The 21,192-nt window shown below is 42.7% G+C and overlaps 1 protein-coding gene across 8 annotated transcripts in view; it reads left to right on the top strand.

Moving 5' to 3' along the window:
* Positions 1-4,147: 4,147 nt before the first annotated feature.
* Positions 4,148-21,192, top strand: part of LOC309348095 (uncharacterized protein) — a 110,736-nt gene continuing 93,691 nt past the window's right edge. For 2 of the 8 annotated variants that reach the window (XR_014159138.1, XM_081873189.1), the window contains exon 1: positions 4,148-5,322. The gene's annotated coding sequence lies outside the window, so the exon portion shown is untranslated. Of the gene's footprint in view, positions 5,323-5,519; positions 6,148-8,855; positions 9,337-14,857; positions 15,061-18,029; positions 18,575-21,192 lie in introns of those variants that run through there. The other 6 variants (XR_014159142.1, XR_014159140.1, XR_014159141.1 and 3 more) reach the window with 6 other exon arrangements.

The following is a 21,192-nucleotide window of genomic DNA, read 5'->3' as shown; positions in this document are numbered from 1 at the left end:
TCTTGAGTTTTAATTAGGTTAGAATCCTAAGGCACATCAAGAAACATCTACTTGCAAAGCAGCAGGTTTTCTCAACGGGGTTGCCCAGGTCTATTAAAAACAATCCTGGTTACCAAAAGTGTAATAAAAAATGCAGCGCTTTTCAAGGAGCAATGGTTTATTGGCAGCTCCAAGAGGATTCTGGCAGCAGAAGGAAAGCTGATCAGTGCTATCCTTTCTTCTTCTACCCCACCACTCAAAAAAAGTTAGAGCTAAAAGTGGCAGCCTATTATTTGGTGTAAATAGTACAGCTCCCCCCAAGTATCTGAAATTAGTTAAGCTAAAAAGAGGTGCCAGAACTCGCCATGAACGACTCCCTTGTTCTTTTATAACGGCAATGGTGCCCACCTGAGTTCTGGTGAGTTCTAGCTGGGGGGGGGGCGAACCCTGGATTTGCCTAGAAATGAGCAAAACTGCATAGAACAGCCCTTGAAATCCATTTTAGGTAGTAAATGTCCTATTTGACTCCCAGTAAGTTGGGATGTGGGTGGCTCTGTGGGTTAAACCACAGAGCATAAGACTTGCCGATCAGAACGTCGGCGGTTCGAATCCCCGCGACGGGGTGAGCTCCTGTTGCTCGGTCCCTGCTCCTACCAACCTAGCAGTTCGTAAGCACATCAAAAAGTACAAGTAGATAAATAGGTACCGCTCTCGTGCGAAGGTAAACGGCGTTTCCGTGCGCTGCTCTGGTTCGCCAGAAGCGGCTTAGTCCTGCTGGCCACATGACCCGGAAGCTGTACGCTGGCTCCCTCAGCCAATAAAGCAAGATGAGTGCCACAACCCCAGAGTCGGTCACGACTGGACCTAATGGTCAGGGGTCCCTTTACCTTTACCTTTACCTTTACCTTTACCTTTACCTTTAAACTAGCGGAAAGGTATAAGACAAGTACAAATACCTGCTGGAAATGTGGAGAGAAAGAAGTTACCTTCTATCATATGTGGTGGTAATGTAAGGTAATGAAAGCTTTCTGGGAAATGCTATATAATGAATTAAAAAAATGTGTTTGTTTGTTTTGTTTTTTTAAAAAAAACAGAAGCTTTTCTATTAGGAATTATAGGTACCGACATTCCAAAGGAGCAGAAAAGACTTTTTATGTGTGTGACAACAGCTGCAATGTTGCTATTGGCCCAGAGATGGAAAGAAGACAAAAGCCCCACAAGAGAGGAATGGCCAATTAAGATGATGGAATATGTTGAAATGGCAAAACTGACCAGAAAGCTCAGGAACCAAAAAGACAACAACTTCAAGAAAGAATGACCTTTTAACCCCACAAGCTTATAACTAAGGATAGGGAAGAAACTTGACTCAGTTCTCATTGAAATGCAAATTTATCAACCATATTTACTCGAATATAACGAACACGCTTTGGGGGCCAAATTACGTTGTGAAAATTAGGGTGCACATTAGATTTGATGGTGCATTTACATTCACCAGCAAATAGTTTTGGGGTTTCAAGGTTTTGAAAATTGAGGTGTGCATTCAATTTGATGGCACATTAGATGCACGTAAATATGGTAATTTGCACTTTCTGAAACAATACACAAACTGAAACACAGCCATCCTCCTTTCGTGCTTTTTAATGTTACTTTTTTTTTGAGCTCTTTGAGATGCAAACTTATCAATTATATCATTGTGGTGTTTGCCCTCCTAGGTGTGTGACATCATACTGGGTTCATAAGGAAAGGGTTATCTAATTGTAAAATGACTAACCAATGGGAACCCAATGGGCAGAGTTAACTGTGTATAAGGTTTAAGCACAGAGGTTTTTTGGGGGGAGTTAGAGTTAGGGTGGTTGAGAAGACAGTCTGCAGTTAGAAGAGACAGACAAGATAAGTCTGTGGGTTGGGCTAGGCTGGTGTGAGAGAGTGAGAAAATTTGTTAAGGGGAGTCAGTCAAACAGTTGAGATAATCAGTCAGAAGGTATTAGGAAGGTATAGGCCGGTAAAGAAACTAAAGTTAAGATACTGACAGGAATATTATCTGAGAAACCATAAACTTGTTAATGTTTGTAAAATAAACTTTTTTTTTTTTTTTTTTTGGTTCACTTTTAACAAGTGTCTGGACTCAGTGTTTTACCAGAGGGTAACGAGTTGGTGGCAGCGGGGAAGCGAGCGCAGTGGTACCACAGGGATCAATAGACCATTAAATGTCCGGGGACCCTGTGTGATCGCCACAATAATTTAAATCAGTGAGTCACAGTTTATCATTTTATTCTGGCTCAGTGCCCCACCCTTGAAGCAGCACCCCAAAGAATTAAATCCTTCATTAGATCCCTGCGATGTTTTGGTAGATCACGGTTGATCTCTGGCTCCCTTTCCTCTGCATCTGTAAATCTGACTCCTGCCCCTCCCCCTCGTCCCGCCCTCCATTGTTGTTTGAACTCAGGAAGGGAAGATGGAGCTTCTTCTATGTGGCTGTTTTCATCCATAGCGATGTGTTTGTGAGTGACTTAACTCCAACTTCCCTTGCCTCCCTCCCCCCCAAAATGAAATTTCCCTCCTGTACCTTACCCCCCCCCAAAAAAAACGGGGCTTTCTTCCTTCCAAAAAAAAAAAAAAAGCTCAACTTTGAGCTGAATCCCATAAATAAGGGGGAGGGGTAGATCACTGCCAGATTTTAATTCTGGGAGTAGATCTTAGTCTCTTGGGAGTTGGCCACCCCTGTCCAATGCCTTGAAATGCAGGAATAGGCAGCTGTCCCATATGGGATCAAACCTGCAACCTTGGCATTATCAGCACCACACTCTAACCAACTGAGCTATCCAGACTCATTAAATCAGTTTCCTAAAAAAAATAGTAATTCAGATATAGGGTAGGGTGGGTAATCCCTGGTTCAACTTTGGGCGAGGGTCCTTCATCAAGATCACAGGGCAGGGAGGCTGTCCACAGTTGTAATAAAAATTATTAGCATAGACTGCTGTTAACTGGGCAGTGGAATGGTCTATCTCTTACCAGCACAAAGTTCTCCGCACAGAGTTTAAGGAGGGAAAAAGAATTTTGAGACTTCAGTCTCTCAAGCTTCCACACAACCCTTCCATAAAAATGTATGATAAAGGGTTAAAAAGAAAGAATTTTTAGATTTACTTTCCTGCAGGAAAAAAAAAGCTCCTGCTAGGATTTTTAAAAAATATATTATTAGAATTGTTGATTTCATCTCTTCATCATTTTTGCCTGCAACAGCTTTTACTAAAGATGAGTCATAATCCCTAGGAAACATTAGGGTAATGCAATAGATATTTGGAACGGCACTCGGCATGCGATAGAACTCAACAGTGCAAGAAGCAAATTAACGGAGACGATAAAAAGAAAAAGTTTAGCCAGAAATTTATTAGGATAAAATATAATGACAGGAGGGTTTTTTGTTTTCTTTTGGAACTGTAATTCTTTTCCTTTCCCTTAGTCTCTCACCCACCCACACCCTTCTTTCAATAATACTACATTACATTAAAGTTTGGTAACTGAAATGCTCACGACTTTTCAGTATCAGTTATCATTCACAGAATTACCTGAGCTAATATAGAAATTAACATGTGTGCCATATATCTTGGCCCAAGTTTCTGAAACCTATGTGTCATCAAGGATTGCCTTGAAAAATTGCCTATGTATCTAGCTGTGTGGGAAGTACGTCTGTAGTGTGCAGATTAGAGGCCCCCTTGCAGATGGCATGCTGAATATGGATAAGGTGATCATGACGAGGGGTCACTGCTGAAGTCCAGTTTACACCTTCTTCACATGTTTAAATTATGCAAGGAGACAATCCGAATAGGGCTGATCAGTGGCATAGCATGAGTTACTGGTGCCCGGGGCACGACAAGTGTTATGCCCTCTGGTGGATTGGGCACACACCAGGGGACACACACAGAGTCTACATGAAGGGTGAATGGAGCCTGCCTCAAATAGGCTCCTCGCTCGCTGCCTCCAGTCAGGATGCTGTCAGTGGCTCCCAATTGGTTGTCCAGGAAAGTATAAAGACAAGGAAAAGTTTCTTACACTAATTTCCCCCCCCCCCAAAAAAAAACTTTACAGAGAGAGGCTATAGAACCCAGCCTCTTGGATAATGCTGTTGCCCCGAGTGAATCTCCACCCCCACCGTATCTCCCACTTCCCCATTATCATCTCCTCCTCTATGGGTTGTCAGGAACGTGGGCCCCCAGGACCCAGCAGAAGGGTTAACCTCTGAAAGTGAACAAGAAGCTAGCTTTCCTGAGGATGCAGAAGGGTTAAACTTCAGAGCTAGCAGTTCACAGGCTGATAATTCTGATGAGGGCTGGTTTCCAAAACTGATACCCCGCAGCCCTCTCTTCACACTCCTAGCTCAGATGAAGAGGGAGGGTTGGAAGATGGCCAAGGAGAGGACAGGCTGCCAACAGATAGGAGAGAGACCCTGTCCACTGACAATGGAGAAGAGACAAGTCATACTCTCAGTCCTCAAACGCAGCATTGGGAATGCCTTGAAAAAGAGCGAAAGGGGAAGGGCAGACATACAAGTTTCTGGCTTAGATCCTGCTGGAAGCAGAACTCAAATTCAGATTAGCGCATCTATTGTTGCTGAGAGGAGTGAGAAGCTCCACTCGGGATGTTTGTGTAATAAGAACTCTCTTGAACTGACAGGAGTATGCTTACTGCTGGGAAGCTGGCTAGTCACCAGGAATCATTATATGGGTGCCACTAAGTGCCCTCTGTCTTTGAGCTCTTTGCTCTGCTACTTTTAAGGCTTACTGGATTTTGGGAGATGGAGGGTCTGGAATGCTTTCTAGTGACAAGGTGCCTGCCAGCTGCTGCTCCAGCTCTGCCTGCTCCTCCTCTCCCATGATTTCCCAATTTCCCTCATCATCTGCCTCTGAGCTGCTACCTCCCTAAGTCCCCTGTTGTAAATCTATGCTGTCTTCCTCTTCCTCCTCCCTGGAAGGGTCAGGTGGAGAGGTGGTCTCCACCACTTCTGCTCCTCCTCTGCCCAGTCCCTGACAATTTGTTTTCTTTAACAGTGGAAGCAGGTTTTCAGATTATACACAGCTCTTATTCGGGCTTTGATTTTGAGACCAAAAATTAGACATCCAATAGTCTACAGAGAAACAACTGGGTAGTCAGGCTGATGGTTACTTGGCTGCAGAAGTTTACTGGCCATTGCTGTTGGCATGGAGATAGTCTAGGTTGAATGCAAACATGCCATTCTGATGTCATGTGTGATGTCACAAAGAGGATATGCTTTAAGTCTTGGTAAAGCCAGAAACAGTTAACAGTCAGACTGCATCTCAGCCCTGTCAAGATGGATCTCCATAACAGGTGATGAACAGTTTTATTTGGGGACTATATTAACTTTTACTATTGGGGGAAAGTTTTAGATTGGTTTGCCAGTTTTTACCCCATCAAGTTGAGACCAGTAGATATACATTCACAACCCTGTACCCATCAAATAATCAACTATATGGGTGACTTTGTAACTGATTCATACAACCACATTCCCTTTCTCCACTCTGTAGCAGCTTTTTCTCTGTATTTGAAAAGATAAAGAAGGAGAATATAATGAACAAGGAATATGATCTGGATGAGTATGGTGAGGATCTAACCTTGACAAGTGAGGGAGCTAGGAAGATGGCTTTGCGGTCCAGCATAGCATATAATGGGTGCTGCTTCATATTATTGAATTCCTGTTCCACAAAGAAGTAGTCTTTGAACTCTTTACTCTCCTACTTTTAAGACTCACCGGATTCTGGGACATGGAGAGTCTGGAATGCTTTCTAGTGACAACGTGTCAGCCAGCTGCTGCTCCAGCCCTGCCTTCTTCTCCTCTTCCATTATTTCCCAGTTTCCTCCTCATCTGCCTCTGATATGTGACCTCCAGCAAACCCCTGATGTAACTCTATACTGTCTTCCTCTTCCTCCTCCCTGGAAGGGACAAGATGGGGCGGTGGTCTTCACCACTACTCCTCCTCTGCCCACCCCTGACACCTCCATCCACCTGCCCACTAGACCAACCCAACCGCTGCCATGTATCAGCTGCCAGGCTCTGTGCCTGTTGTGGGGGCAGCTGGTTACATCTACTAAAAAATGTGTGCCCAGGGCCACAGCCCCCCTGCTGCCCCTTACTATGCCTCTGGGGCTAATGAAGAATAATAAATTTGATCTGTTCCAAAATGGTGGTCCTGGAGCTGCACTGAAAGCTGTTTAACAATCACATTTGAAACTTCCATTTAAGGGGTCCCCTTTTAACAGTGAAGGAGCCACTGAAGTGTGGCTCTTTCCTGGACTGCTTAGATCCCCAAAAGACCATCTCATCCCCAAGATACCCAACTGATCACTGCACTGCACCCCTCAGGAGAGCCCGCAGATCTCATTTCATCAGGAGGTTAATTCCATGCAATGTAGGAAGTGGGCATTTAGTGTGGCAGCACCTACCCCTTGGAATGACCTCCTCTTGTATATCTGATATACTCCATCTCTATTTTCCTTTCAGGAACTGTTGTAAACATTCCCTTTTCAACAAACCTTCTAAGTAGATATTGTTATCCCAGTTGTATCTTTTATGGATTTGTGGTGTATTTTATCTACATAATAGTTGCTGTTAATTGTTTTATATGTGACCAACTTTTTAAAAAGTATTTTTATATAAGGAACTTCCTTAACAGTTTTTATATATGCCATTGTTTCATATTGTCAGAGCTGCCCGAGGTCCCAGCTCACAAAGGACCAACACCAGTTCGTTGTTATATACAAAAGTCTTTATTGAAGTTCAGTTTCGATTTCAAAGCCGCGGCGCGCAGCTCTACGTCTCAAACTCTAGACCGCTGAAGCTCCGTCTGAATCTCCTCCCCCCAGACACCAGTTTAAGACTCTAGCCTTGCTCCACCTCTTCCTTTGCTCTTTCCTCCTCTGGGTCCGCCTGTCCGCTGGGGTCTTGCCCTTTCTAGACTCTTCTGACGCTGAGTCCCCTGAGTCTTCCCCCTGCCTCCGGCGGGCTTTAGGACCTGGTTCCCAATCTGGGTTTTCTGCTGTCCCGCGCGCCTGTACATTCGAACTTGGCGCGCGCGCCCAGCCGGCAACCTTTCTCCTGACCATTACACTGCTCCTGTCACTGCTTCCCCCTTCGGGGAGGCTAGCTGGACCTGACTTCCCCTCCGTTCCCTCACTCTCCGATAGAGGCGTGGTCAGCCCTGACTCATCTTCTCTCCCTGCTGGAGGAGACGCTGGCCCTGATACATGGGACTCTTCCCCCCCACTACGCTCTGGTGGGGGAGCTGGTCCTGATCTCCCGCTGCTGCTTTGGGAGTCCCCGCTGGCCCCTTGCTTCTGGTGCACCCCCCCGGGACCCCCCTTGCCCTGGCCCTCGGCGCCCCCTCTGGGAATCTTCTGATTCGCTGGAGAAGCTCATGGAATCTCTCGTGCCCCTGTCATACTCCCCTACGCTGCCCTCAGATTCTTCCCCTTCGCTCTCCATTTCCTCTCTCCCCTGTGCCTCTGCTCCTGAGCCCCTGACACATATACACTTTTATTGTAGTGAAAATCACTTTGGGATGCCTTACAGGTTGTGATTAATAAATGATATTAACAGTGCTTTTTTTCTAAAATGAATGTTTAGGGGTACTCTCATTTTGACTCAAGAAAATCACCATTTTATAGTTCAAATCGGAGGAAATAAATACATGGCAAAAGTACAAAGTACAAAGAACATGCATTATCTCATATTATACAACTGACAGCTCACAGTAACTACCACATTGGCATGAGGTTGTGTACACTAACATCTTCCCAATTCCTCTGCTTGCTGTTGGTGTCTGACACCAGATGCCGTCCTTTCAAAAACCATGAATTTAGTAATTGTCCTACTCATATTGAAATACTGCCCCTCAATGAGGCCAAACCTTCATCAGAGGTAGGGCAAAACAGGGCTTACCAAAGATCTGTAGGATCATATGCAGGGATAGGTGAATCAGTCAATTTCAGTTTCTCATTTTCCAGGCTTAAATTCAGTTTTCCACATTTCCACAGCCACTTGCAATTATATCTGTCATCTGTCTATCTCAGGAAAATTCATCAGCATTTTAGCATGAATGTCTCCATAACAACAACAACAACAACAACAACAACAACAACAACAACAACAACCCATCCATCTGGCTGGGGTTCCCCAGGATTTTATATGTTGTTTTGACTAAAATACACATTTTTGCAATTCATTTCCCTTAACATAATGCATTTATGTGTGTTATTTCCATATATTGCATACATTTTTTGCACATTTTGCCCTCATTTATGCATTTTTGTAGACATTGTATGGTTGGAGATTTGCATTGCAAAATTTGGAGAACTACACGTTTAGAAGTATGGCTGTGTTTTGGTTCATGTACTTGATCAAAAAGTACAAATTGGGTAGTTACTCATTGAAATTCAAGCAGAACCCCAGATAAGAGGCTGATCCAGGCCTCCCTGCTACAACAGCCTTGAACTGCTGACTCAACAACAGAGAAAGCCCATTTCGCTCCTCTTCTCTAGCCACTGCAAGTTGCAGGGCTTCAGATATGGTGGTGGTCCTGGTGCTCCATTCTGCCCTGATGTTCCCTGGCTAGAGATAAGATTGCCCCATTGGCTATTTGCATTCCCCCCCCACCCAAAGTCTTATGTGGTTTTATACTGGTTTTCAAGACTTGCAGCAGGAAGCAGGAAAGGACCTCTACAGGCCCTGTTCCTGCCATGTCTTAACAGAGAAACAGTGAGAGGCAAATTGGAGTTGGAAGCTAGAGCTTTTTATGGGAATGGTTTTGTTGTTGTTGTTGTTAATGGAAGGTCTGATGGGCTGGCATGTTTTTCACATTCCCTAGGGCGCTCTATCTACTGGGCAGTTTTTATGTGATTTGATAATCGGTTGACTGTGGCTGCCTGGTGAACTCCTCATGTTGATTTTTCATCATGGCCTTTTGTAAATGAAGCAACAGATGGAGGATGAAAAAACCCACATTAGCAGTATGGGGAGCATGAGATGGTTTATCAGAGGACAACCTCAGCTGAAATAAGGGACGGCAGGACACTCAGAGGAAGAGACTGCTGTCTATGGCACTAGAGATATGGTATGACAACCAACTGTGTTTTAGACAGCTCTAGTGGGTGAACCTCTCTCAAAAGCAGGCTTCCTCAACCTCGGCCCTCCAGATGTTTTTGGCCTACAACTCCCATGATCCCTAGCTAGCAGGACCACTGGTCAGGGATGATGGGAATTGTAGTCTCAAAACATCTGGAGGGCCGAGGTTGAGGAAGCCTGCTCAAAAGCGTCTCTCCTCACAAAGTGAACAAATCAAATGAAGATCCTGGGTGACTGGTGGAGGAAGTGGTGTATGGTGGTGGCAGTCCACCCCGCATGTCATCCCTAAGGGGGGGGTGACATCGCCGCTCCACCCCCGTGGGATGCTCGTCGCAGGCAGGTGGCGCCCCCCCCCCCAAGGGACATCGCAGGAGGGCCTTATACCCAGCCTTTGAATCACAAGTAGGGTTGTAATCAACTCCTGCTCACATCTGTTAACGGCATATGATTCATGTGCCCCAATTTTCAATGGACGGTTCCAGAATTACGAAAGTCATCCCAGCATCTGATTTGATCTTGCCAATGTTGCTGCTGCAGTTGAGCTCAGGAGGAAGGGTGAGCCTGAGCTTGTCTCGAGTGGAGACTGTGGCAGTGGCAGCTGAGAGTGAGCATCCTATTGCCTCTCCATTGCCTCCCTTGAGCAGCTCGTAGCAGCTTCTGGAGAAAAGGCGACAAGGAGAGGCTGCCACCGCCAGGGCCCAGCCCCACATGGTGCATAAGCTCTGAGGGGCAGTCAGAGGGCTGGGCTGCCCTGCATGGAAGGACAAGGTAGGCTTGCCATACATCAGGAAAATTCCTGACTTGTCCTGGTTTTCGGGTGTAAAAATGACGTGAGGGAGGGAATTGGCAAAATGTCAGGGGAAACCCGGATGTATGGCAACGCAGCGGAAACAGCACCAAAAGTTTAAAATCACTATTTTTGTGGGAGGCGTCCCCTCAAAAGCTCAGAAATCTGGGTTTGTTCCCCAAAAAATAAGGCAACCCTAGGATGGGGGGAATAGAGGGGAGTGCAAGGGGTCTTGATCATTTACAAAATCCTTTGTGTGACCGTATCTAAACTTGCACATTTCTAAAATTCATTTATTGGCGTGTGTTTTTCTTTTTGTAAATCTACCAAAGAATGAAATCAGGATTAAGGGGTTTTCTCAGGACGGGGGGGGGGGGATGAGTTCTGTGTCCCATGGGTGTTGTGGTGGCGGCAGATAGGCATAGCTGTCAACTTTTCCCTTTTCTTGCGAGGAATCCTATTTGGAAAAGGGAATTTCCCTTAAAAAAGGAAAACGTTGACAGCTATGCAGATAGGATAGGAAATGCTCTACACAGTGGAAGGGCAAAAAATGGGGTGTGTGAGAGGAGGGTCAGTTGGTCAGTGAGAAATGTCCCTTTTTTCATCTGAAGAAAACTGGAGGGTGTGTAACAGCTATTGTTTTATGTTTTGTTAATCAAGTTGTTTTGGTATGTTTAATCCCAGCTATTGCCACGATTCTCTTTATTTCCTTCCCATTGCATTTGCTCTATTCTTACATTCTTCCTCTGGCTCTGTATTCCCATGTGTGCCACCTATTCCTTGAATCAATGAGCCTCTTCCCACACGAAGCATCTTATTTCATTGGACGTGCGAAGGAGCCCTCAGGAATCAAATCGGACAAATAGAACTTTCATATAAACTCAAACATGATGCATCGCAATTGAGTTATTTCACAACTTTGGCTACCGGTATCCCAGCACAGGACTGTAGCTCAGTGATACAGCATCTGCTTTGCATGTAGAAGATGCCAGGTTCAGTCCTCATCAAGGATGTTTCCTATTTGAAATCCTAGAATGCTGCTGCCACTCACTGTAGGCAAAACTGAGAAGGATGAACCAATGGTCTGATTCGCTATAAGGCATTGCCTATGCTCGTCTTCCTAAATACAGTGGAAGCTTGGTTCTCAAACTTAATCCATTGTGGAAGTCTGTTCGACTCCAGAAGCCTTTTGAAAACCAAGGTGTGGGTTCCAGTTGGCTACCGGAGATTCCTGAACTCAAGCAGAAGCCGTGTCGGACATTTGGCATCCGAAAAATGATTGAAAACAGGGACACTTGCTTCCAGGTTTCCAGCGTTCGGGGGCCGATTTGTTCATCAACTAAGCTGTTAAAGAACCAAGGTTTCACTGTAAAGTGATATACCTGCTTTTGTGAACCAGCCCTTAGTAAATCATGTGGTCACAATCATCTGTCCACCTTGTGGAACACCCTCCCATCAGATGTCAAGGAAATAAACAACTATCTGACATCAGAAGGCAGCCCTGTATAGCAAAAAAAAATTAATGTCTGATGTTTTATTGTGTTTTTAATATTCTGTTGGCAGCTGCCTAGAGTGGCTGAGGCAACCTAGTCAGATGGGCAGCATATAAAAAACATTATTATTATTATTATTATTATTATTATTCACAGGTTTCTGGAATTCTTGCTGCCTTTCAATGTGGAGGCTTATTTGACATTTAGGACAGTTGCCGAGTCACACACATCAGTTTCAGGAGAATTGCCCAAGGCTGCCGATCCTTTTTTTACCCAGAAGAATGAGGTGTAATCACCGAGACACATCACCGAAGCTGTCAACAAATGTTGGCATTCCTTCCTGGCTGCTGTTCATTGCTTATCAAATAATCACTTCTTGTAATAGGGGAGCAGAGTGTAAACATGCTCTTTGCTAATTTGCCAGTCCTTGAACATCTGATTCTAAGGCAGAATGAACAGGAAATACTCATGAGCTCCGTGACGGCCTAGTTTGGTTCCAATTAAAATTTTAATGAAACTCGAGCAGAACCCAACTGTGACTGGTGGCACAGCTTTTGATTCAGCTGTGCCCTTCTTATGTCACCTCATTTGGCGGGGTTTCTATGATCAGACATTGATACTGGAAGCTGATGAGATCGAGATACATTAAAACTGAGGAGGGCTTGGAGCAAATCGCTCTACAGAGTTGCTCTTTCAGTTGTTGTTGTTTTTTGCTGTTGGCAGATTGACAGTCCAAATCACCTAGATCTCTGTTGCTTATTTTATTTTTTAATAATAATAATAATAATAATAATAATAATAATAATAATAATAATAATATATGGATATCCCAGGAGACTAAGAAGGGAGGAAAATGATTATACTGTACACCAGCCAGTGGAGGATGCTTGTGGCTATAAGAACAAGACTCCCCCACCCCTAAGAGAGGCTGTGGAAATAAATAACATTTCACAGGGATCCATGAGTGGATTAGCAAGTGAAAGGACTGTGAGATGAGTCCCATTGCTAGAAACAACTTCATAGCCTGAGCATGTGCTATGAGGTACCCTGGCCTTTAATTCTAAGTGCTCCCATCGTGTGGCATCATTCTCTAGCTGACTCTGATTGGCATCTTATCAGTGCACATGAATCCTCACACTTATTATTATTATTATTATTAATTGGATTTATATACCGCCCTATACCCGGGGGTCTCAGGGTGGTTCACAGAATCAAATCAAGATATAAAACCACAAAATACCTAATAAAAATAAAAACAACAACCCAATAGCCCCCCTCACAAAAAAAAAAATAAATACATTTTAAAAGGGCATAGGATGTAAATCAGATCAACCAAAGGCCTGGTTAAAAAGGAATGTTTTTGCCCGGCACTTAAAGGTGTATAATGAAGGTGCCAGGCGAACTTCACTGGGGAGAGCATTCCACAGATGGGGAGCCACTGCAAAAAAGGACTGTTCTTGTGTTGCTACCCTCTGAACCTCTCGAGGAGGAGGCACACAAAGAAGGGCCTCAGAAGATGATCTCAGGGTCTGGGTAGGCTGATATGGAAAGAGGTGGCCCTTGAGGTATTGTGGTCCTGAGCCGTTTAAGGCTTTATAGGTCAAAACCAGGACTTTAAATGGGGCCCATAAACTATGCATTTTTATGGTAGGGGAGGTACAACAGATGCAAAGGAACTGCAGGGGTTAAAACGCAAGGAAAACTGAGTGTTCTCCATTTCAGTTATTATTATTATGAATTGATTTTCTATTATCAATTTTGGAAAATCATCTGGATAAACTGTTATTCATTTTTTTTTTAATTTTTATTAAGTTTTGCATAAGTATATTTCACAAACATACAAAAGACAAAAGTAAATAAAACAAACATAAAAAAGAAAAAAGACATACAATACATACTACCTAAACAACACAACTTAACATTAATTTTACAACAACATTGATCGACTTCCCTTTATCTCGATTTCGGATAATGTTATCTTAGTTGTCTATCTGCTGTATCTATTCCAAAATGACATTTGTAACGTAGTAAGCGTTATCTCATGCCTACTGTGATTTTTTTTTTTTTTGATACATATATATTTCTGATTAACATTTTGATGTACCCCTTATCTCTATTTCCATATATGTTCTAAATTTATCCCATTCATTACTAAATTTTGTACGTTTTTGATTTCTTATTTTTTGTGTCAATTTTGCCAATTCTAAATAATCCAATAATTTAAATTGCCACTCCTTTAATGTTGGGATTTTTGGTGTTTTCCAGCACTGTGCTATGAGGGTTCTAGCGGCAGCTGTTGCGTATTGGAAAAAGGTCCTATCTTCTTCTTTGATATCCTTGCCAATTATCCCCAGCAGGAAGGCTTCAGGCTTTTTGACAAACGTATATTTGAGAATTTTTTTTAATTCATTATAAATAGATTCCCAAAAATTTTTGAGAATCTCGCACGTCCACCACATGTGGAAGAATTCGCCCTCCTTGTTCTTGCATTTCCAACACAATTTATCACCTGTTCTATAAATTTTATGTAATTTTATCGGCGTTATGTACCATCTGTACATCATCTTGTACATGTTTTCTTTGAGTGTCGTGCATGCTGAATAATTCATATCTTTGCGCCATAAAGCTTCCCATTTATCAAATTCTATGTTATACCCTAGATCTACCGCCCACTTCACCATCACCTCCTTTACTTCCTCGTCCTTGGTGTCCCACTCAAGCAACTGGTTGTACATTTTTGATAGTAATTTTGTTTTACTTTCTATTATTTCAATCTGGAATCTGGATTTTTTCTCATTTATTCCAATCTTTTTGTCTTCCGTCCATATTGAATTTATTTGATGATATTGAATCCAACCAGTCAACTTATTTTTTATTTCTTCATATGGTCTAATCCTCCACCCGGATTCTGTTTTGGTTAGTAGGTCCTCATATGTCCACCGTTCCCCCTCAAGATTTGATTTTTTAATTGTTAAAATATCAATTGGTGATAGCCACCAGGGTGTTTTCTGCTCCAGCAATTTTTTATTCCTTTCCCAGACTTCCAGTAGTGGCCCTCTGAAGATATGGTTAGAAAAACCTTTATGGACCCTTCCCTTATCTCGCCATAGATAGGCATGCCATCCAAATCTTAAATTGGATAAACTGTTATTCAAATGACATATTAGTGTAGGTTAGCGTAGAGTGTACAAGAGTATTGATAACAGACTAAAATGGAGAAAATCTGATCCACAGAAACCATAGGGGATAAGGAAGTGAAACATTGCTGTTTTAGAGGGTAGGGAAGTCTTTGGCCTTGCATCATTTTCTGACCTTGAGGAAAGAGTTTACTGTGGTCTTATAATGGGGAACCTCCTATTGTTTTCCCTACCTGTTTGCTCTAGTCTTCTAAGTTTCCCCAGGAGAAGCAAACAGATACATTTGAAGCAGAATTACATTGTGTCTCTGTGTGACTCCATTTGCTAGATGCTGAGAACAAGTAGGATCTTTGAGGCCAAGAGTCGACGTCCTAACCGGCCGTCCTCCATGGCTCTAATAAAAGTCAATTACTATCTCCGTGACCTTGGACAAGTCAACTCAACTTCATGGATCCTCCTGCTGCTCAGCTGTAAAATGAAGCGAGAGCTTAGAGGGAAACAGATGCTGCGTTTATGCGGCATTTTTCCAGGGTAAATAAATTATAGGATAAAATAATAATTAATTAATAGCTGGCAGTCAGTGCGTGGCAATTAGGCTGTCAGAGCCATTAGCACTGTACCTAAACAAAATTCATTTTCATTAGGGATGCTAATGCATTCAAGAAGCTGTTGACACCCCCATGCACATTCAGACTTGCCTTCACCATTGCCAGAAATTGACTTGCCTGAGGTTGGTAAGATTTGTTCAGTTGCCTGCCCAAAATTCTCATCCATGTTTGTCTCTTCTGGGGATAGCATTCTTGGCATTGCTGTAATTGTGAGATGTTATAATCATGTAATCATAGCACGGTGTGTGCTGTTTCTCAACCAATGAGATTTATGTGCTATCACTGATGTTGTGTGCTGTTATGCAACTTTGAAGCATAGGGAGACAGCCACGTAAGGCAGAGCCAATTTTGTGTATCATGAAAGGGCAGCACATGGTTAGATATTTAAAGGATGATGATGCTTGCCACCAACAATCATCCTTTTGGAGTTTTCTGTCTCAGGGACCAAAGTAATTTGATCACTCTCCAATACTTTAGATGCTGGGATGCTGTGAGCTCCTTTTGCTGCTCCAACTTAGCAAGCAAAAAGTCTGAGGTCTATCAAGCCAATGTTGGGCTATTCCATTGCACCTTTTGTTGCAGACATGGGATTGTTGTGTGTCACATGTCTGTTTACTTTCCAGCACAGATTGCTGGGTCCCGTGAGAACTTCCGCTCTGTGTATTGCTTTTCTTTTGAGACTCCAAGAAGACAGCAAGGAGAGACGACATGTTTCTTTGTTCTGATTTATGTAAAATAAATCCATGGTTTTAGTATGTATCCACAGCCTCAGCCTCTTCTGTTGTGCAGTTTACACTGCTACATATAGTGTGCTCAAGTCAGCTAGCTTGAGTCTCTGGTTTACATCGAAGCCAGAGGTTGATGAATCTCCACAGTGTGAAGGCTGAGAGGGAGATGATCCAGCTGGGGGCTAGCCAGGTGGCCTTTCGACCCCCGGATGCTGACAGCCCTATGAGGAATGGTTGAAGGAGCTGGGTATGTTTAGAGAAGAGGAGACTGAGAGGAGATAGGCTAGCCATCTTGAATATCTTAAGGGCTGTCACATGGAAGATAGAACAAGCTAGTTTTCTCCTGCTCTGGAAGGTAGGACTCGAACCAATGGCTTCAAGTTACAAGAAAGGAGATTCCGACTAAACATCAGGAAACACTTTCTGACAGTGAGAGCTGTTCGACAGTGGAATGGTCTCCCTTGGGAGGTTGTGGACTCTCCATCATTGGAGGTTTTCAAGCAGAGGTTTGATGGACATCTGCCTTGGATGCTTTAGTTGTTATTTATTTTGTGGTCTCCTGTGGCAAAGTTGCATAACTAGCATGAGTTATGTTGTCATCCCTTTATTCCGCTCCATTAATTTCAATGCATAGGAAACACAATGCAAATGGACCAGGAAATGTAATCAATTATATATCATTTGCAGACTGAAAACAACAATGAATACCAGCTGCATCTGCTGGGTTGATTTCTATTCCAAACATTGAATGAATAAGTGAGCATCATTAACTGCCACTCCTGTTTCCATTTTTTGTCTGAATTCTCCAACATCCCTAATGGCATGTTACCTTATTCACTGTGTAGACACGTGTGATTATATTACACACTAATATAAGGAAGTATTATAAGGAAGATAGATCCCCAAAGGATCTATCTTGTGATGTTGGTAGAGAGTAAAAACTGAGTGCTGTGTGGGAAAAGTGCTGTAATTGATGCACCAAAAAGCCTGAATAATAATAATAATAATAATAATAATAATAATAATAATAATAATAATAACAACAACAACAACAACAACATTTTTCACTAAAGGGGACACTCTTGTTTCAAAAGTAGTTCTTGGCTCTGGCTTTTAAAAAAATATTAAGAATAAAACATGGCAAATATTCCAAATATACAAATCAATATTCCCAAGCATACTTGGTTACTGTCTGGAAGGTGTTAAGGTTTATTTTTATAGACAACCCTGACTTTATTTTCCTCCATCCTTGCTCTCCGTTTACCTCCCACAGACCATGCAGTCCTGCCAGGCTGGCTGAAGCATAAATGCTAACTGTATCATGAGTCTCTACAACGGGAAATGTTACATGACCATTGAACACCAACGGAGAGCGATTGCGATTGATTGCCATGATGTAAAGCCTGCCTCAATGGACTTAAACCATGTGATCCGACTAACTAGATTTACACCCCATTGTTTTGTCTGGGGAGTCTGCTGATACCAAGTATTTCTTTGCTTTGGCAGAGAGGCTGATTTCCATCAACCTTTTGAAAGAGGATGATGGATGGAAATGCATTTTTCGTAAGCTCCTGAAGTACAGCGATAATAAATCAGCAAAACATGCATTAAAAGAACTTTCCCCTGATTCTGAATCAATTTCTTGCTTCAAAACCTCTGTTATCTACCCTTATTTATGTTTGTTCTTTCATTAATGCTCCTATATTTTTTACTCAGCGACGGTGTGATTGGGAGTTTCTTGAAACATAGGCATTCCCCAACTCTATCATGGTTTTTTTAAAAAATGGTAATTATTTTAAATCAAATTATACACATTAATATATACCCATCAATAACAAAACTGCATTTCCAAGCATTATTTCCATCCTGTACACCCAATTAATTGTAAATATTATTCCGTCTTCATAGAGCAAACAAACATAATAATCCTTTTCAAATGAAAAGCAACTGGAGAATTAAACTTTGGTGCCTTTTCATGAATACCTATTTCCACTGGTTATCTCAGGTTAATTGTAACATTATCTTAAATTGAGGGCAGGGACTGTCTTACCTCTGAACAACCTTTTTTTGTTTTTTGGCTGAAGAGTGAGATAAAAAGTTTAATAATAATAATAATAATAATAATAATAATAATAATAATAATAATATCATCTTTCCCATACAGTGCTCTTGCTCTACTATACAGTTAATACCTGTTTTCTAGAGATGACCTCAAGAAGAAGAGTATCTCTGTATCCATTCCTTGAAGAAGCTTAAAGCAGCAAACAAAAGACATAGATAAAGATAAGATGATTCTAAGATCCATCCAGGGAGCTTCATGGTTGAGCAGGGAGCTAAGCACCCACTACTGTACTTCAAGCTCAACACTTTCACTGCTATGTCAACTTGCCTTGATCAAAAGTGGGAAAGAGAAGTTTCTCCAGTAGTGTTTGCGTAGCCAAATCACTTGTAGAACTAGAACAATTGTTTTAATGAGGGGTTTCAGCATTAATTCCATGCGAGCTCCTTCAGAAACTATCCAAGAGACTGCATCATTTTGTGCATTTATGTCAGCCCTATGTTCTGTCTCTCTTGCATTTTGAAACTCAAAGTATTGTTCGTGTGGTTCCTACGTAGATGGTCTCCCATCCAGACACTGACTAGGCCCAGACCTGCTACAAAAGCTGAGGCTGCTGAACAGACTCTTCAATAAAACAGTGAACAGGGTGGCTATGTTTACAATTATGTAGATATTTTCATGTTGTAAGACACTTTGAATATGGTATACAATGAGGTGATGCTTCTGCTGCTGATGTTGATGATTATGATGTTGATATTTAGCTTCAAGTTGATGGTTTCATGTCCATTCACACCATAGCCTGTATGGAGAAGCTCTTTCTTCACCAAATCATGTAGTTACCTGTCTATGAGCCTTCCTCCATCCACCTCCTTCCTTCCACTCCAGAAGAAGGATAGGGGAAAAGGTCGATTGGGTTCTGCTGGTGACTCTTGGGATGATTTGCAGTAGATCTGCAACGGTAATTGTTGAACAAAAGCCATAAAACAGCTACCCACTACCTCCCAAAGTTGGCTGCTAGTCCTGAAAACAAACTTCTGGGCTGAGCATGTGTTCAGAGGCATTCCAGACCCTCCAAGTGTCCCTATTTTCCAGGGACAGTCCCAGATTTACAGAAGCCTTCCTGGCTTCTGATTTGATACTGGTATGTCCTGCTTTTCCTTGGGACATTCCCATTTTCACTGGAAAAACGTTGGAGGGTATGGCATCCTGATTCATCATTCTAAATATACAGAATATCTCCTCTGATGCCATTTTCCAACTGTCTCTGGTTGGTGAATCTTGACATCCTAGTGAAAACTAAGTTTCAGTCTGCCCATTTAGAGCTCTAGAGTAAGGATGGATGGAGGAAAGGCAGGAAGGCCAATTCTGACCAGGCAACCAGGTGAATAACAGAGCTCCCCTTTTTCATCCACTGTATAGTGTTTTAGGGAATGCATCTTGCCAAGACATGAAGTTACCTGGAGTTTTATAGGCATTCTTCCTCACCCCTTAACCTTCCCGGAAACTGGGAATCCTAATGGAAAGTTTTGTTGGGTGGGTAGATGGGTTTGTGTGAATGCACAGGCCGCCATTTTGATCTGACCATTATTCGCGAGAAAAGTTTTGCCCACTACCCAACCCTAACAAATATTCTGTTAAGAAGGCACCTCTCCCTGTTTCTCTGTCTCTCCCCGCCCCCTCCAGCTTTGCTTCCTATTTGTCAGTATCTTAAATGTCTGCTGTTTCAATTAAAAGTATTCCTTTCGATGCCACGGATCGATTCTTTCAGGCTGCCGCAGCTCACTTGCATTAACGATAAGGGAAATATGGCTTAAGTGGTCATCGGACAAAAGCTTGCTAGAATCACAGGGCTCAAGTGTAGGATTAGTTCCCTCAAAGCAGCTTAATCGTTTGTCTGTAATTGTAAAATGCACTTGGACAAAAACCTTGCATCCACTTTTGCACTCGTCGGCTGCTAATTCTAATGGAGCTGTTTAAAAACCACTCAGGAGTTACAAAGGGTGCAATCAGCCAATGCAACCGCCACCTCCCCGCTTTGTTTCAGCGGGGCTTTTGTAAGGGCAAAGCTTAGCCGAATGTGCTTCAAACAGCATATGTCAGCAGTTGGCTGCAGTTCTGTAGAATCTTACACTTATAAATATATGTTCCTGGTGCATAAGGTTGTGTACTCAGCTTGGCCTCTTGTAACAGCAGAAATAATCCATTGTTGCTTGTTTGGGTGCCGGGAGACCTCTTGCCAAACTGAGAAGACAGGTGAGTCAGTTGCAATTATGCTTATAGGGATGTTGTCTATCTAAACTTTCTATGTTAGCCTTGGAGAAGACTTGACGTTTTCATCCCCAAAAAAGTTTTTGATTTGCGTTTCCATTGAAATGAGGCTGTATTTTAATATTTTAATGTTTTAATATTGTATTTTAATCTTGTTTTTAAGTTGTATTTCAATCAATTTGTTTTTATATCGGGTGTTAGCCGCCCTGAGCCCTTGGCTGGGGAGGGCAGGGTATAAATAAAATTGTTGTTGTTGTTGTTGTTGTTGTTGTTGTTGTTGTTGTGTGTCATGGAAAGCTGGGAGAAGGCAAGTAAAGGGACAAAGAATATCTCTGCTGCCAGATGGAGTATTCCACTGAATGCTAGGTGCTGGTAAGCTCAGGTGAGGAGAGTCCTACTCAAGGTCCTACTTGCAGCTTTCCCATGGTCATCTAGTGGGCTACTGTAAGAAAAGCAGACCCTCCAAGTGTCCCTATTTCCCAGGGATAGTCTTGGATTTATTGAAGCCATTCCAGTTTCTGATTTGATCCTGCAGTGTCCCACTTTTCCTTAGGATGTCCCCATTTTCATCAGAGAAATGTTGGAGGGAATAATAATAATAATAATAAATAATGTATTACTTATACCCCACCCATCTGTCCAGGCCTCCCTAGCCACTCTGGGTGGCTTCCAACAGAATATTAAAAACATGATAAAGCATCAAACATTAAAAAACTTCCCTGAAAAGGGCTGCCTTCAGATGTTTTCTAAAAGTCAGATAGTTGTTTATTTCCTTGACATCTGATGGGAGGGCGTTCCACAAGGTGGGCGCCACTACCGAGAAGGCCCTCTGCCTGGTTCCCTGCAACCTCACTTCTCATAGTGAGGGAACCACCAGAAGGCCGTCGGAGCTGGACCTCAGTGTCCAGGCTGAACGATGGGGGTGGAGATGCTCCTTCAGGTATACTGGGCCGAGGCCATTTAGGGCTTTAAAGGTGAGTACCAACACTTTGAACACATT

The sequence above is a fragment of the Podarcis erhardii genome (assembly GCF_964252035.2).
Source record: "Podarcis erhardii genome assembly, chromosome: 8".
Lineage (NCBI taxonomy): Eukaryota > Metazoa > Chordata > Lepidosauria > Squamata > Lacertidae > Podarcis > Podarcis erhardii.
The sequence above is the reverse complement of the archived record's forward strand: the minus strand, read 5'-3'. Positions and strand labels throughout refer to the sequence as shown.